This window comes from Taudactylus pleione, unplaced genomic scaffold, assembly GCF_031769625.1.
Source record: "Taudactylus pleione unplaced genomic scaffold, aTauple2 ptg000342l, whole genome shotgun sequence".
NCBI classification, from domain to species: Eukaryota; Metazoa; Chordata; class Amphibia; order Anura; family Myobatrachidae; genus Taudactylus; species Taudactylus pleione.
The window spans coordinates 3,670,583-3,688,177 of NW_028284743.1; positions in this window are offsets into that span (position 1 = coordinate 3,670,583).

A 17,595-nucleotide genomic window follows, 5' to 3' on the forward strand; every position below is an offset into this window, starting at 1 on the left:
GCCAGGGTCTGCCACACAACTGTGGCTGAAATGATTGGTTCGTTTGGGCCCCCACAAAACAAGCTGGCAATTAATGTGTCCTTGCACAAACTGGCTCTACGGAGGCAAGATGTCATCCTCATCCTCCTCATCCACCGATTCCTCTCCCTCTTCAGTGTGTACATCCTCATCCTCACAAAGTATTAACTCGTCCCCACTTGAATCCACCACCACAGGTCCCTCTGTACGTTCTGGAGGCTGGTCTCCCTGGAAGAGCTGATAATTCATTTTGATGAACATCATCTTCTCCACATTCTGTGGAAGCAACCTCCTACGCCTTTCGCTGACAAGTTTCCCGGCTGCACTAAACACTCTTTCGGAGTACACACTGGAGGGGGGGAAACTCAGGTAAAATAGAGCCAGTTTGTACAGGGGCCTCCAAATTGCCTCTTTTTCCTGCCAGTACATGTATGGACTGTCTGACATGCCTACTTGGATGCTGTCACCGATGTAATCCTCCACCATTCTGTCAATGGTGACAGTATCATATGCAGTGACAGTAGACATGTCAGAAATTGTTGCCAGGTCCTTCAGTCCGGACCAGATGTCCAAACTTGGTCCTGCCTGCCCTGCATCACCACCAGCGGGATGCTTAGGATACCTAAGTTTTTTCCTGGCAGCCCCAGTTGCAGGAGAAAATGAAGAAGGAGCTGTTGACGTGTCACGTTCCGCTTCAGCTGACAGTGTGTTCACCAGCTGGTCTTTGCACCTCTGCAGGCTTGTGTAAGCCAGAAAGAGAGACACCACATAGGCTTTAAACCTAGGATCGAGAACGGTGGCCAAAATGTAGTGGTCTGATTTCAACAGATTGACCACCCTGGAATCCTGGCAAAGCAAATGAAGGGCTTCATCCACAAGTCCCACATGTCGAGCGGAATCGCTCCATCTTAGCTCCTCCTTCACTTTCTCCAGCTGCTTCTGCAAAAGCCTGATGAGGGGAATGACCTGACTCAAGCTGGCAGTGTCTGAACTGACTTCACGTGTGGCAAGTTCGAAGGGCTGGAGAACCTTGCACAACACGGAAATCATTCTCCACTGCGCTTGAGTCAGGTGCATACCCCCTCCTTTGCCTATGTCATAGGTGGATGTATAGGCTTGAATGGCCTTTTGCTGCTCCTCCATCCTCTGAAGCATATAGAGGGTTAAGTTCCACCGCGTCACAACCTCTTGCTTCAGGTGATGGCGGGGCAGGTTCAAGAGTGTTTGCTGGTGCTCCAGTCTTTCGGCACGCAGTCACTGAATGGCGAAAGAGGCCTGAAATTTTTCGGGCCACCCAAAGCGTCTCCTGCACGCCCCTGTCGCTTTTCAGAAAATTCTGCACCACCAAGTTTATTGTGTGAGCAAAACATGGGACGTGCTGGAATTTGCCCAGATGTAATGCCCGCACAATATTGGTGGCGTTGTCAGATATCACAAATCCCCAGGAGAGTCTAAGTGGGGTAAGCCACTGGGCGATGATTTCCCTCAGTTTCTCTAAGAGGTTGTCGGCGGTGTGCCTCTTACTGAAACCGGTGATACACAGCGTAGCCTGCCTTGGAACGAGCTGGCATTTCTGAGATGCTGCGACTGGTGACGCTGCTGCTGTTGCTGCGTAAGGTGATACATCTACCAGGTGGGCTGTCACAGTCATATAGTCCTTAGTCTGCCCTGTTCCACTTGTCCACATGTCCGTGGTTAAGTGGACATTGGGTACAATGGCATTTTTCAGGACACTGAGGACACTTTTTCTGACGTTTCTGTACAGTCTCGGTATCGCCTGCCTAGTGAAGTGGAATCTAGACGGGATTTGGAACCGGGGACACACTACCTCCAGCAATTGTCTAAATCCCACTGCACTAATGGCGGATACCGGATGCACGTCTAACACCAACATAGCAGTCAAGGCCTCAGTTATACGTTTTGCTTCAGGATGACTGCTGTCGTACTTCATCCTCCTTGCTAAGGACTGTTGGAGGGTCAATTGTTTAGTAAAAGTAGTGGTGTTCCTACTTCCTCTCTGGGATGATGAACGACTCCCAGCAGCAGCAACAGCAGCAGTGGCAGCAGGAGGCGTAGCAATGCAGGATCCTCCGGAGGAATCCCGGATAGGAGAGTCAGTCATGCCAGTGACATGGCCTGCAGAACTACTTCCGATCCTGACTAAGGAGGAAATTGACGAGGAGGGAGTTGACGGTGTGGTTTGCAGGCGCTTGGATACAACAGGACAACGGGATTTGGGTGTCCCTGGACTGCTTACGGTCTTAGCCAAAGTTTCTGAACTTGACAGTAACTTATTATGAATGCGCTGCAGGTGCCGTATAAGGGAGGATGTTCCTAGGTGGTTAACGTCCCTACCCCTACTTATTCCACCTTTACATAAGGTACATATGGCAAGACAGTTGTTGTCCGGATTTGGATAGAAATATTGCCAGACCAAAGAGGTGGAATGTTTGGTCTTCTGCCTAGGCATGACCGTGATGGGCTTTTTCATCCCACGGACAACTGTCTCCCCCGGAGCCTGATTTAAACAAACCACATCACCATCAGAATCCTCCTCGCCAACTTCCTCCTCAGCGCCAGCTACACCAGTATCCTCATCCTGTTGTACTTCAACAGTGACATCTTCAATTTGCATATCAGCAAGTGGACTGTGGGTGCTCCATTCAGCTCTTGCAGGGGGCGTGCAAATGGTGGAAAGAGCCACCTCTTCCCATCCAGTGCTGGGAAGGTCAGGCATCGCAACCACCACCACACTTGGACTCTCCTTGGGGATTTGTGATATCTTCTTAGAAAGCACAGTTCTTCGCTGTGCTTTTGCCAGCTTAACTCTTTTGATTTTTTTAGTGGGAGGAGGGCTTCCATCGTCATGTGAAGCTGAACCACTAGTCATGAACATACTAGGGATCGACCTTAGCCGTTCCTTGCCATTCCGTGTCATAAATGGCATATTGGCAAATTTACGTTTCTCTTCAGCTGATTTAAATGTTTTTTTCAAGGTCATTTTCCTTAACTTTGTCATTTGGGATTGTATGTGCCCTCTATTTTGACATTGGGCATCGGCCTTGGCAGACGACGTTGATGGCATGTTATCGTCTATGTCATGACTAGTGGCAGCAGCTTCAGCACTAGGAGGAAGTGGTTCTTGATCTTTCTCTATTTTATTTTTATCGGAGAAAGTTTGGTCCTCCATTTATGTTATATCGATTTGATATATACGTGCGGCTAAACACAGAAAATATTTTTTTATTTTTGCTGGAGAGTAGTGCACTTTGTGGGTTACACCACCCTTTAAGAAATGAGCCAGCCGGCTCTTTACATATGGGACACAGGCGCACGCTTGGCGCTGCTCCTTTGTTGATGCACGTGCGGCTACTGCGCACACAATTCACAAACACAGAAAATATATATTTTTTTGGTTTGGACTGGAGTGTACTTTGGGGGTTACAGCACCCTTTAACGGTCAAGACAGCCGTCCCTTTACTTATGACACAGGCGCACGCTTGGCACTACTTTGTTGATGCACGTGCGGCTACTGCGCACACAATTCACAAACACAGAAAATATATATTTTTTTGGTTTGGACTGGAGTGTACTTTGGGGGTTACAGCACCCTTTAACGGTCAAGCCAGCCGGCCCTTTACTTATGACACAGGCGCACGCTTGGCACTACTTTGTTGATGCACGTGCTGGCTACTGCGCACACAATTCACAAACACAGAAAATATTATTTTTTTGGTTTGGACTGGAGTGTACTTTGGGAGTTACAACACCCTTTAACGGTCAAGCCAGCCGGCCCTTTACTTATGACACAGGCGCACGCTTGGCACTACTTTGTTGATGCACGTGCGGCTACAGCGCACACAATTCACAAACACAGAAAATAATTTTTTTTTGGTTTGAACTGGAGTGTACTTTAGGGGTTACAGCACCCTTTAACGGTCAAGCCAGCCGGCCCTTTACTTATGACACAGGCGCACGCTTGGCACTACTTTGTTGATGCACGTACAGCTACTGCGCACACAATTCACAAACACAGAAAATAATTTTTTTTTTGGTTTGGACTGGAGTGTACTTTGGGGGTTACAGCACCCTTTAACGGTCAAGCCAGCCGGCCCTTTACTTATGACACAGGCGCACGCTTGGCACTACTTTGTTGATGCACGTGCTGGCTACTGCGCACGCAATTCACAAACACAGAAAATATTATTTTTTTTGGTTTGGACTGGAGTGTACTTTGGGAGTTACAACACCCTTTAACGGTCAAGCCAGCCGGCCCTTTACTTATGACACAGGCGCACGCTTGGCACTACTTTGTTGATGCACGTGCGGCTACAGCGCACACAATTCACAAACACAGAAAATAATTTTTTTTTGGTTTGAACTGGAGTGTACTTTAGGGGTTACAGCACCCTTTAACGGTCAAGCCAGCCGGCCCTTTACTTATGACACAGGCGCACGCTTGGCACTACTTTGTTGATGCACGTACAGCTACTGCGCACACAATTCACAAACACAGAAAATAATTTTTTTTTTGGTTTGGACTGGAGTGTACTTTGGGGGTTACAGCACCCTTTAACGGTCAAGCCAGCCGGCCCTTTACTTATGACACAGGCGCACGCTTGGAACTACTTTGTTGATGCACGTGCGGCTACTGCGCACACAATTCACAAACACAGAAAATAATTTTTTTTTTGGTTTGGACTGGAGTGTACTTTGGGGGTTACAGCACCCTTTTACAGTCAAGCCAGCCGGCCCTTTACTTATGACACAGGCGCACGCTTGGCTCTACTTTGTTGATGCACGTGCGGCTACTGCGCACACAATTCACAAACACAGAAAATATATTTTTTTTTAGCACTTGGGGGGAGCACCCCTGATGGACAGAGCACCCCCTGGACAACACTAAAGCACCCCTTTAGGACTGGGACACTGCGCAGGACTTTGGAGTGGACACAGCTCCTATGGAGAACTGACTGCACAACACAGTCCAGCCAGCCCCTATGGACTTTGAAGTAGTGGACACAGCCCATATTAACAACAGCAGCACTGCACAACACAGCCAGCCCCTATGGACTTTGAAGTAGTGGACAACAGCAGCACTACACTACACTACACAGCCCAGCCAGCCCTAACTCCCACCCTCCCTCTTCACTGTCCACAGCCGAGTGATAAAATGGCGCCGACGCGGGTTCCTTATGTAGGTTCCAAAACCCGCGAGACTCGGAAAGGCGGGATGATGACGTTTTGCTTCGATTTCAGATCCGAGTCAGGCGGGAAAAGTCGAGTCTGACTCGGATCGGACTCGGATCGGGGGGGCTTGGGGGGGGTTCGGATTTCAGAAATCCGAACCCGCTCACCCCTAGTGGAGACATAAAGAAATATGCAAAAACATACCTAGCATAGGGTTAGAACCTATGACAATCCCACTCTAAAGCAGTAAAACATCTGCACTAGCCCTTTAAGCCACATGATCTTCTTTGGGTAAAGATGTATTTTGTCATAAATTTAAGCCAATATGTTGCGAAATGCAATATACTTAAAAAACAATCTATAATGTTTTACTATAAATATAAAGTCCATTTAAAACATTAGACTTTTACTGCTTTTAAAGTGTACTAAGCATTAAATAACTGAAGAGACACAAAGCAATATGCAAAAACAAATCCACGATGTGGTTAGAACTTACGATTATCCTATGATAAAGCTGTCGAATATGTGCTCTAGCCCATTGAGCCACATGATCTACTTTGGGTAAAGAGGTATTTTGTCATAGATTTAAGCCATTATGCTTCAAAATTAAATATACTTAAAAAACAATCTATAGGTTTTTACTATCAAGTCCATTGTAACACTTGACTTTTAATGCTTTTAAAGGGTACTATGCATTAAATAAGTGAAGAGACACAAAGCAATATGCATAAACCAATCCACCATAGGGTTAGAACCTACGACTATCCTATGCTAAAGCTGTAGAACATGTACACTAGCCCATTGAGCGACATGATCTTCTTTGAAACAAACAATATTTTGTCATATATTTAAGCCATTATGCTGCAAAATGCAATACACTTAAAAAACAATCTATAGGGTTTTACTATCAAGTCCATTGTAACACTTTTAATTATTTTGAAGGGTACTATGCATTAAATACGTGAAGAGACACAAAGAAATATGCAAAAAAATATCTACCATAGGGTTAGAACCTTTGACTGTCCCAAACTAAAGCTGTACAATATGTATACTAGACAATTGCGCGATACGATCTCCTTCAGACAAAGAGGAATTTTGGCATATATTTAAGCCATTATACTTCAAAATGCAATATGCTTAAAAAATTATCTAGAAAGATTAGCTATCAAGTCCATTTAAAACACTAGACTTTTACTGCTTTTAAAGGGTACTATGCATTAAATAAGTGAAGAGATACAAAACATATATACCATAGCATTAGAACCTATGACTACCCTAGGCTAAAGCTGTAGAACATGTGCTCTAGCCCATTGAGCCATATGATCTACTATGGATGAAGTGGTTTTTTGTCATAGATTTAAGACATTATGCTTCAAAATGCAATATACTTAAATAAATATCTATGAAGTTTTACTATCAAGTCCATATAAAACACTAGACCTTTACTGCTTTTAAAGGGTACTATGCATTAAATAAGTGAAGAGACACAAAGCAATATGCAAAAAATAAGTTTACCATAGGGTTAGAACCTATGACTATACCACGCTAAAGCTGTAGTTTATAAGCACTAACCCATTGAGCCACATGATCTCCTTTGTGTAAAGTGGTATTTTGTCAAAGATTTAAGCCATTATGCTGCAAAATACAATACACTTAAAAAATAATCTACAGGTTTTTACTATCAAGTCAAGTGAAACACTTGACTTTTAATGCTTTTAAACGGTACTATGCATTAAATAAGTGAAGAGACACAAAGCAATATGCATAAACCTATCTACCATTGGAACAGAACCTATGACTACCCCTCTTGAAAGTTGTAGATTAGGTGCACTAACCCATTGAGCCACATGATTTCCTTTGTGAAAAGAGGTATTTTGTTAAAGATTTAAGCCATTATGCTCCAAAATACAATACACTTAAAAATCAATCTACAGGTTTTTACTATCAAGTCAAGTGAAACACTTGACTTTTAATGCTTTTAAATGGTACTATGCATTAAATAAGTGAAGAGACACAAAGCAGTAAGCATAAAATATATCTACCATAGGATTAAAAGCTATGACTATCCCACTTGAAGGCAGAAGATTAGGCACACTAACCCATTGAGCCACATGATCTCCTCTTTGTAAAGTGGTATTTTGTCATATATTTAAGCCATTATGCTGCAAAATGCAAAACACTTAAAAAACAATTAGTAGGGTTTTGCTATTAATTTCATTAAAACACTTGACTTTTAATTTTTTTAAAGGGTACTATGCCTTAAATAAGAGAAGAGATACAAAGGAATATGCAAAAGCATATATAACATAGGGTTAGAACCCATAAATTTCCCATGCTAAAACTGTAAAACATTTGCACTATCCCTTTGAGCCACATGATCTCCTTTGGGCGAAGATGAACTTTTTCATACACCTAAGCCATTATGCTGCAACATTTAATAATCTTGAAAAACAATCTATAAGGTTTTACTATCTAGTCCATGCATAACTTAATACTTTTTCTGCTTTTAAAGGGTACTTTGCATTAAATAAGTGAAGAGATATAAACCAGTATGCAAAAACATATCTGCGACAGGGTTAGTACCTATGACTATCCCACCCTAAAGCTGTAGAACATAAGCATTAGCCCATTGAACAACATGATCTCCTTTGGATAAAGTGGTATTTTGTCATAGATTTAAGCCAATATGCTGCAAAATACAATACACTTAAAAAACAATAAATAGGTTTTTACTATCAAGTCCATTGAAACACTAGACTTTTACTGCTTTTAAAGTTAATTATGCATTAAATAAGTGAAGAGAAATAAAGCAGTATGCAAAAAGTATATATACCATGGGGTTAGAACCTATGACTATACCACGCTAAAGCTGCAAAACATGTGCACAAGCCCATTGAGCCACATGATCTCCTATGTCCAGTAGTGAACGTTCATCCCAGATGCCTGTAGGCAAGGCATCATTTAGTGCCCCCCTATCCCTCATATTTACAGCCCTAAGTGGGATGAATATATTGTGGCTGATGGAGTAGGTGCCCTTTCAATGCTGCCACCCGGCGGCAGGCACCTCCATTGTCTCCCATACTTCTGCCCCTGCCTATGTCTCAAAAACTGTTTTGTGATATATTTAAGCCATTGTGCTGCAAAATGCAATACACTTAAAAATCAATATATAGGTTTTTACTATCAAGTCCATTAAAATACTATTAATTATTTTAAAGGGTACTATGCATTAAATAAGTGAAGAGATACAAAGCAATATGCAAAAACAAATCTACCATAGGGTTAGAACCTATGACTATCCCACGCTAAAGCTGTAAAACATGTGCACTAGCCCATCGAGCCACATGATCTCCTATGTCCAGTAGCGAACGTTCATCCCAGATGCCTGTAGGCAAGGCATCATTTAGTGCCCCCCTATCCCTCATATTTACAGCCCTAAGTGGGATGAATATATTGTGGCTGATGGAGTAGGTGCCCCTTCAATGCTGCCACCCGGCGGCAGGCACCTCCATTTTCTCCCATACTTCTGCCCCTGCCTATGTCTCAAAAACTGTTTTGTGATATATTTAAGCCATTGTGCTGCAAAATGCAATACACTTAAAAATCAATATATAGGTTTTTACTATCAAGTCCATTAAAACACTATTAATTATTTGAAAGGGTACTATGCATTAAATAAGTGAAGAGATACAAAGCAATATGCAAAAACAAATCTACCATAGGGTTAGAACCTATGACTATCCCACGCTAAAGCTGTAAAACATGTGCACTAGCCCATCGAGCCACATGATCTCCTATGTCCAGTAGCGAACGTTCATCCCAGATGCCTGTAGGCAAGGCATCATTTAGTGCCCCCCTATCCCTCATATTTACAGCCCTAAGTGGGATGAATATATTGTGGCTGATGGAGTAGGTGCCCCTTCAATGCTGCCACCCGGCGGCAGGCACCTCCATTGTCTCCCATACTTCTGCCCCTGCCTATGTCTCAAAAACTGTTTTGTGATATATTTAAGCCATTGTGCTGCAAAATGCAATACACTTAAAAATCAATATATAGGTTTTTACTATCAAGTCCATTAAAACACTATTAATTATTTGAAAGGGTACTATGCATTAAATAAGTGAAGAGATACAAAGCAATATGCAAAAACAAATCTACCATAGGGTTAGAACCTATGACTATCCCACGCTAAAGCTGTAAAACATGTGCACTAGCCCATCGAGCCACATGATCTACTTTGGATAAGGAGGTATTTTGTCTTAGATTTAAGAGATTATGCTGCAACATTTAATATACTTACAAAACCATCTATAAAGTTTTGCTATCAATCAAGTTATTTTAAAACACCAGACTTTTACTGCTTTTAATGGGTTCTATGCATTAAATAATTGTGTAGAGACACAAAGCATATGCAAAAAAATGTCTACCGTAGGGTTAGAACCTATGACTATCCAACTATAAAGCTGTAAATAATGTGCATTAGCCCTTTGAGCCACATGACATCCTTTGGATAAGGAGGTATTTTGTAATAGATTTAAGCCATTATGCTGCAACATTTAATATACTTGAAAAATAATCTATAAGGTTTTACAATCATGTTCATTCAAAACACAAAACTTTTTCTGCTTTTAAAGGGTACTATGCTTTAAATAAGTGAAGAGACATTGGAATAGAAGATATGACTGTCCCACTTGAAAGCTGGAGGTCATGTGCACTAGCCCATTGAGGCCCATGATCTCATTTAGCTAAAGGGGTATTTCCTCATAAATTTAAGCCATTATGTCCTTCATAGCTAAAGGACATGCACACCAGTCCACCGAGCCACATGGTCACATTTGGACAAGCAGGTATTATGTAATAGATTTAAGCCATAATGCTGCAAAATGCAATATACTTAATAAACAATCTATAAAGTTTTACTATCAAGTCCATTTAAAACACTAGACTTTTACTGCTTTTAAAGGGAACTATAAGAAACAAAGCAATATGCAACATCTACCTTAGTGTAAAAACTTATGATTATCCCACGCTAAAGTTGTAGAACATGGGCACTAGCCCATTGAGACACATGACCTCCTTTTGGTAAAGTGGTATTTTGTCATATATTTAAGCCATTATGCTGCAAAATGTAATACACTTAAAAAAAATCTATAGGGTTTTATTATGAAATCCATTGAAACACTTGACTTTTTATTCTTTTACACCGTACTATGCATTAAATAAGATAAAATACACAAAGAAATATGCAAAAACATATCTACCATAGGGTTAGAACCTATGACTAGCCCACGCTAAAGCTGTAAAACATGTGCACTAGCACATTGAGCCAAATGATCTTTAAACAAAGATGTATTTTGTCACAGAATGAAGCCATTATGCTGCAATATTTTCTATACTTAAAAAACAATCTATAAGGTTTTACTATTAAGTCCATTTAAAACACTAGAATTTTACTGCTTTTAATGTGCACTATGCATTAAATAAGTGTAGTGACACATAGCAATATGCAAAAATATATCTAACCTGAAGTAAGAACTTATGACTATACCACTTCAAAGCTGAAAGACATGTGCACCAGCCCACGGAGCCACATGGTCACCTATGGTTAAGCAGGTATTTTGTCATATAATTAAGCCATGTCCATTCAAAACACTAGACTTTTACTTCTTTTAAATGGAACTATGCATTAAACAATTAAGAGACACAAAGCAATATGCAAAAACATATCTACCATAGGGTTAAAACCTATGTCTATCCCACGCTAAAGCTGTAAAACATGTGCACTAGTCCATTGAGCCACATGATCTTTGGACAAAGAGGTATTTTGTCATAGATTTAAGCCATTATGCAATATACTTAAAAAACAATCATTAGGGCTTTTTAATCAATTCGATAACACTAGACTTTTTATGTTTTTAAACTTACTATGCATTAATTAAGTGATGAGACACAAAGCAATATTCATAAACCTATCTACCATCGGAATAAAACCTATGACTATCCCACTAGAAAGTTGTAGATTGTGTGTACTAACCCTTGTACTAACTTTGGGTAAAGTGGTATTTTGTCATAGATTTAAGCCATTATGCTGCAAAATGCAATATACTTAAAAACAATCTAGAAAGTTTAACTATCATATTCATTAAAACACTTGACTTTTAATTCTTTAAAAGGGCAAAATGCAATACACTTAAAAAACAATAAATAGGGTTTTACTACAAAGTCCATTGAAACACTTGACTTTTACAGCTTTTAAAGTTAACTATGCATTAAATAATTGAAGAGAAACAAAGCAGTATGCAAAAAGTATATCTACCATAGGGTTAGAAGAACCTATGACTATACCACACTAAAGCTGTATAACATGTGCAAAAGCCCATTGAGCCACATGATCTCCTCTGAACCAAAAGTGTTTTGTGATATATTTAAGTAATTATGCTGCTAATTGCAATACACTAAAAAATCAATATATATAAGTTTTACTATCAAGTCCATTGAAACTAGGGGTGTGCACCGGCCACTTTTCGTGTTTTGGTTTTGGATCTGGATCTTTCTTCATGTTTTGGATCTCGATTGGTTTTGCCAAAACCACCCTTCCGTGTTTTGGGTTCTGGGTTTTGTGTTTTGGATCTGTATTTTTTTAAAAAAAAGCATAAAAACAGCTAAAATCACAGAATTTGTGTGTTTTTCTGCTCCTATGCTATTATTAACCTCAATAACCTTAATTTCCACTCATTTCCAATCGATTCTGAACACCTCACACCTCACAATAGTGTTTTTATGTCCAAAAGGTTGCACCGAGGTAGCTGGATGACTATGCTAAGCGACACGAGTGGGCGGCACAAACACGTGGTCCATCTAGGAGTGACACTGCAGTGGCAGACAGGATGGCAGTTTGAAAAACTAGGCACCAAACAGTACATAATTCAAAGAAAAAAAAGAGGTGCAAGATGGAATTGTCCTTGGGCCCTCCCACCCACCCTTATGTTGTATAAACAGGACATGCACACTTTAACAAACCAAACATTTCAGCGCCAGGGTCTGCCACACGACTGTGGCTGAAATGATTGGCTCGTTTGGGCCCCCACAAAACAAGCTCGCAAATAATCTGTCCCTGCACAAACTGGCTCTACGGAGGCAAGATGTTGTCCTCATTCTCCTCATCCACCGATTCCTCACCCTCTTCAGTGTTGTGTACATCCTCATCCTCACAGAGTATTAATTCGTCCCCGCTGGAATCCACAACCACAGGTCCCTCTGTACGTTCTGGAGGCTGGTCTCCCTGGAAGAGTTGATAATTCATTTTATGAACATCATCTTCTCCACATTTTGTGGAAGCAACCTCCTACGCCTTTCGCTGACAAGGTTGCCGGCTGCACTAAACACTCTTTCGGAGCACACACTGCAACTCAGGTAAAATAGAGCCAGTTTGTACAGGGACCTCCAAATTGCTTCTTTTTCCTGCCAGTACAGGTACGGACTGTCTGACATGCCTACTTGGATGCTGTCACCGATGTAATCCTTTAACAGACAGTCGCACGCTTGTCACTGCTGCTTTAAGGATGCAGGTGCGACTACAGCCCACACATTTCACAAAGACAGAAAAAAATGAATTTATTTATTGATGGTGGAGCGCACTTTGAGGGTTACACCACCCTTTAACAGACAGACGCACGCATGTCGCTGCTGCTTTGAGGATGCAGGTGCAGCTACAGCCCACAAATTTCACAAAGACAGAAAAAAAAAGAAGAATATTTTTATTGTTTGTGGAGCACACTTTGAGGGTGTCACCACCCTTTAACAGACAGACGCACGCTTGTCGCTGCTGCTTTGAGTACAGTATCATATGCAGTGACAGTAGACTTGTCAGAAATTGTTGGCACGTCCTTCAGTCCGGACCAGATGTCCAAACCGGCCCTTGACTTGTGACACAGGCACATGCTTGGCGCTGCTACTGTGTTGATGCACGTGCGGCTACATCGCACACAAGTCACAAACACATAAAAAAAAAATTTTTTATTTATTGGAGCACTTTGAGGGTTACACCACCCTTTAACAGACAGACGCACGCTAGTCGCTGCTGCTTTGAGGATGCAAGTGCGGCTACAGCCCACACAATTCACAAAGACAGAAAAAAAAGTAGATTTTTTTATTGTTTGTGGAGCGCACTTTGAGGGTTACACCACCCTTTAACAGACAGACACACGCTTGTCGCTGCTGCTTTGAGGATGCATGTGCAGCTACAGCCCACACAATTCACAAAGACAGAAAAAGAAGAATAATTTATTTATTGTTTGTGGAGCGCACTTTGAGGGTTACACCACCCTTTAACAGACAGACGCACGCTTGTCGCTGCTGCTTTGAGGATGCAGGTGCAGCTACAGCCCACACATTTCACAAAGACAGAAAAAAAAAGAAGAATATTTTTATTGTTTGTGGAGCACACTTTGAGGGTGTCACCACCCTTTAACAGACAGATGCACGCTTGTCGCTGCTGCTTTGAGGACAGTATCATATGCAGTGACAGTAGACTAGTCAGAAATTGTTGGCACGTCCTTCAGTCCGGACCAGATGTCCAAACCGGCCCTTGACTTGTGACACAGGCGCATGCTTGGCGCTGCTACTGTGTTGATGCACGTGTGGCTACATCGCACACAAGTCACAAACACATAAAAAAAAATGTTTTTTATTTATTGGAGCACTTTGAGGGTTACACCACCCTTTAACAGACAGACGCACGCTAGTCGCTGCTGCTTTGAGGATGCAAGTGCGGCTACAGCCCACACAATTCACAAAGACAGAAAAAAAAGTAGATTTTTTTATTGTTTGTGGAGCGCACTTTGAGGGTTACACCACCCTTTAACAGACAGACGCACGCTTGTCGCTGCTGCTTTAAGGATGCAGGTGCGGCTACAGCCCACACATTTCACAAAGAGAAAAAAAAAGAAGAATTTTTTTATTGTTTGTGGAGCGCACTTTGAGGGTTACACCACCCTTTAACAGACAGATGCACGCTTGTCGCTGCTGCTATGAGGATGCAGGTGGAATCTAGGCGGGATTTGGAACCGGGGACACACTACCTCCATCAATTGTCTAAATCCCACTGCACTAATGGCGGATACCGGATGCACGTCTAACACCAACATAGCAGTCAAGGCCTCAGTTATACATTTTGCTTCAGGATGACTGCTGTCGTACTTCATCCTCATCGCTAGGGACTGTTGGAGGGTCAGTTGTTTAGTAAAAGTAGTGGTGTTCCTACTTCCTCTCTGGGATGATGAACAACTCCAAGCAGCAGCAACAGCACTAGGAGGAAGTGGTTCTTGATCTTTCCCTATTTTATTTTTATCGGAGAAAGTTTGGTCCTCCATTTATGTTATATTGATATATACGTGCGGCTAAGGCGCACACAAACACAGAAAATATTTTTTTATTTTTGCTGGAGAGTAGAGCACTTTGTTGGTTACACCACCCTTTAAGAAATGAGCCAGCCGGCTCTTTACTTATGGGACACAGGCGCACGCTTGGCGCTGCTCCTTTGTTGATGCACGTGCAGCCACAGTGCACACAATTCACAAACAGAGAAAATATTTTTTTTTGTGGTTTGGATTGTACTTAGGGGGTTACAGCACCATTTAAAGGTCAAGCCAGCTGGCCCTTTACTTATGACACAGGCACACGCTTGGCACTACTTTGTTGATGCACGTGCGGCTACTGCGCACACAATTCACAAACACAGAAAATATTTTTTTATTTGGTTTGGAGTGTACTTTGGGGGTACCAGCACCCTTTAACGGTCAAGCCAGCTGGCCCTTTACTAATGACACAGGCGCACACTTGGCACTACTTTGTTGATGCACGTGCGGCTACTGCGCACACATTTCACAAACACAGAAAATATTTTTTTATTTGGTTTGGAGTGTACTTTGGGGGTTACAGCACCCTTTAACGGTCAAGCCAGCCGGCCCTTTACTTATGACACAGGCGCACGCTTGGCACTACTTTGTTGATGCACGTGCGGCTACTGCGCACACAATTCACAAACACAGAAAATATTTTTTTATTTGGTTTGGAGTGTACTTTGAGGGTTACAGCACCCTTTAACGGTCAAGCCAGCCGGCCCTTTACTTATGACACAGGCGCACGCTTGGCACTACTTTGTTGATGCACGTGCGGCTACTGCGCACACAATTCACAAACACAGAAAAAATATATTTTTTTTAGCACTTGGGGGGAGCACCCCTGATGGACAGAGCACCCCCTGGACAACACTACAGCACCCCTTTAGGACTGGGACACTGCACAGGACTTTGGAGTGGACACAGCCCCTATGGACAACTGACTGCACAACACAGTCCAGCCAGCCCCTATGGACTTTGAAGTAGTGGACACAGCCCCTATGGACAACAGCAGCACAGCGCAGCACAGCACAGCACAACACTACTCTTCACTACACTACACTACACAGCCCAGCCAGCCCTAGCTCCCACCCTCCCTCTTCACTGTCCATAGCCAAGTGAGAAAATGGCGCTGACGCGGGTACCTTATATATGGTGAAAAACCCGCGAGACCCGGAAGGCGGGATGATGACGTTTTGCCTCGATTTCAGATCCGAGTCAGGCTGGAAAAGTCGAGCCTGACTCGGATCGGCCTCGGATCGGGGGGCTCGGGGGGGTTCGGATTTCAGAAATCCGAAACCGCTCACCCCTAATTGAAACACTTGACTTTTAATTTTTTTAAAGGGTACTATGCATTCAACAAGTGAAGATATACAAAGCAATATGGAAAAACTCATCTACCATAGGGTTAGAACCTATGACTATCCCACACTAAAACTGTAAAACATGTGCACTAGCCCACTGAGTCACATTATCTACTTTGGAAAAAAAGATATTTTGTCATAGATTTAACCATTATGCTGCAAAAATTTTTATATGAAAAAAAGAATCTATAAGGTTTTGCTATTAAGTACATTTTAAACTCTAGACTTTTACTGCTTTTAACGTGTGCTATGCATTCAATAAGTGTAGAGGCACAAAGCAATAAAATATCTACCATAGGACGAGAACTTATGACTATCTCATGCTAAAGCTGTAGAACCTGTGCACTAGCCCATTGAGCACCATAATCTCCTTTGAAAAAAGTGGTATTTTGTCTTAGATATAAGCCATTATGCTGCAAAATGCAATATACTTAAAAAACAATCTCTAAAGTTTTACTATCAAGTCCATTTAAAACACGAGACTTTTACTGCTTTTAAAGGGTACTGTGCATTAAATTAGTGAAGATACACAAAGCAATATGCAAAAAAACTTCCATAGGGTTAGAACCTGTGACTAACCCAAGCTAAAGTTGTATAACATGTGCCCAAGCCCATTGAGCCACATCATCTCCTTTGAAACAAAAAGTTTTTTGTCATATATTTAAGCCATTATGCTGCAAAGTGCAAAACACTTACAAACAGTCTATTGGCTTTTATTATTAAGTACATTTAAAACACTAGACTTATACTGCTTTTAACATGTACTATGCATAAGCGAAAAAAATATCTACCATACAATTAGAATCTATGACTATCCCACACTGAAGTTGTAGAACATGTGAACTAGCCCATTGAGCCACATGATCTCCTTTGGATAACAAGGTATTTTGTCATAGATTTAAGCAATTATGCTGCAAAATGCAATACACTTAAAAAACAATCTTTAGGGATTTACTATCAAATCCATTGACTTGACTTTTACTGCTTTTAAAGGGTACTATGCATGAAATAAGTGAAGAGACACAAAGCAATATGCAAAACCTATCTACCATTAGAAAATAACCTATGACTAAACCACTTCAAAGCTGAAGGACATGCGCACTAGCCCATGGTCACCTTTGGACAAATGGGTATTTTGTCATAGATTTAAACCATTATGCTGCAAAACACAATAGACTTACAAAACAATCTATAAAGTTTACTATCAAGTCCATTTAAACACACTAGACTTTTACTGCTTTTAAAGGGTACTACACATTAAATAAGTGAAGAGACATAAAGCAATATGCAAAAAATATATCTACCATAGGATTAGAAGCTATGACTATCCCACTTGAAGGCTGTGGGTCATGTGCACTAAACATTGAACTACATGATTACCATTGGATAAACTAGTATTTTCTCATAGATTTAAGCCATTATGCTGCAAAATGCAATATACTAAAAAAAACTATCTATAAGGTTTTACGATCAAGTCCATTTAAAAAACTAGACTATTACTGCTTTTAAAGTGAACTATGCATTACATAAGTGTATAGACACAAAGAAATATGCAAAAATCATGTCTACCATAAGGTTAGAACCTATGACTGCACTAGCCCATTGAGCCACATGATCATCTTTG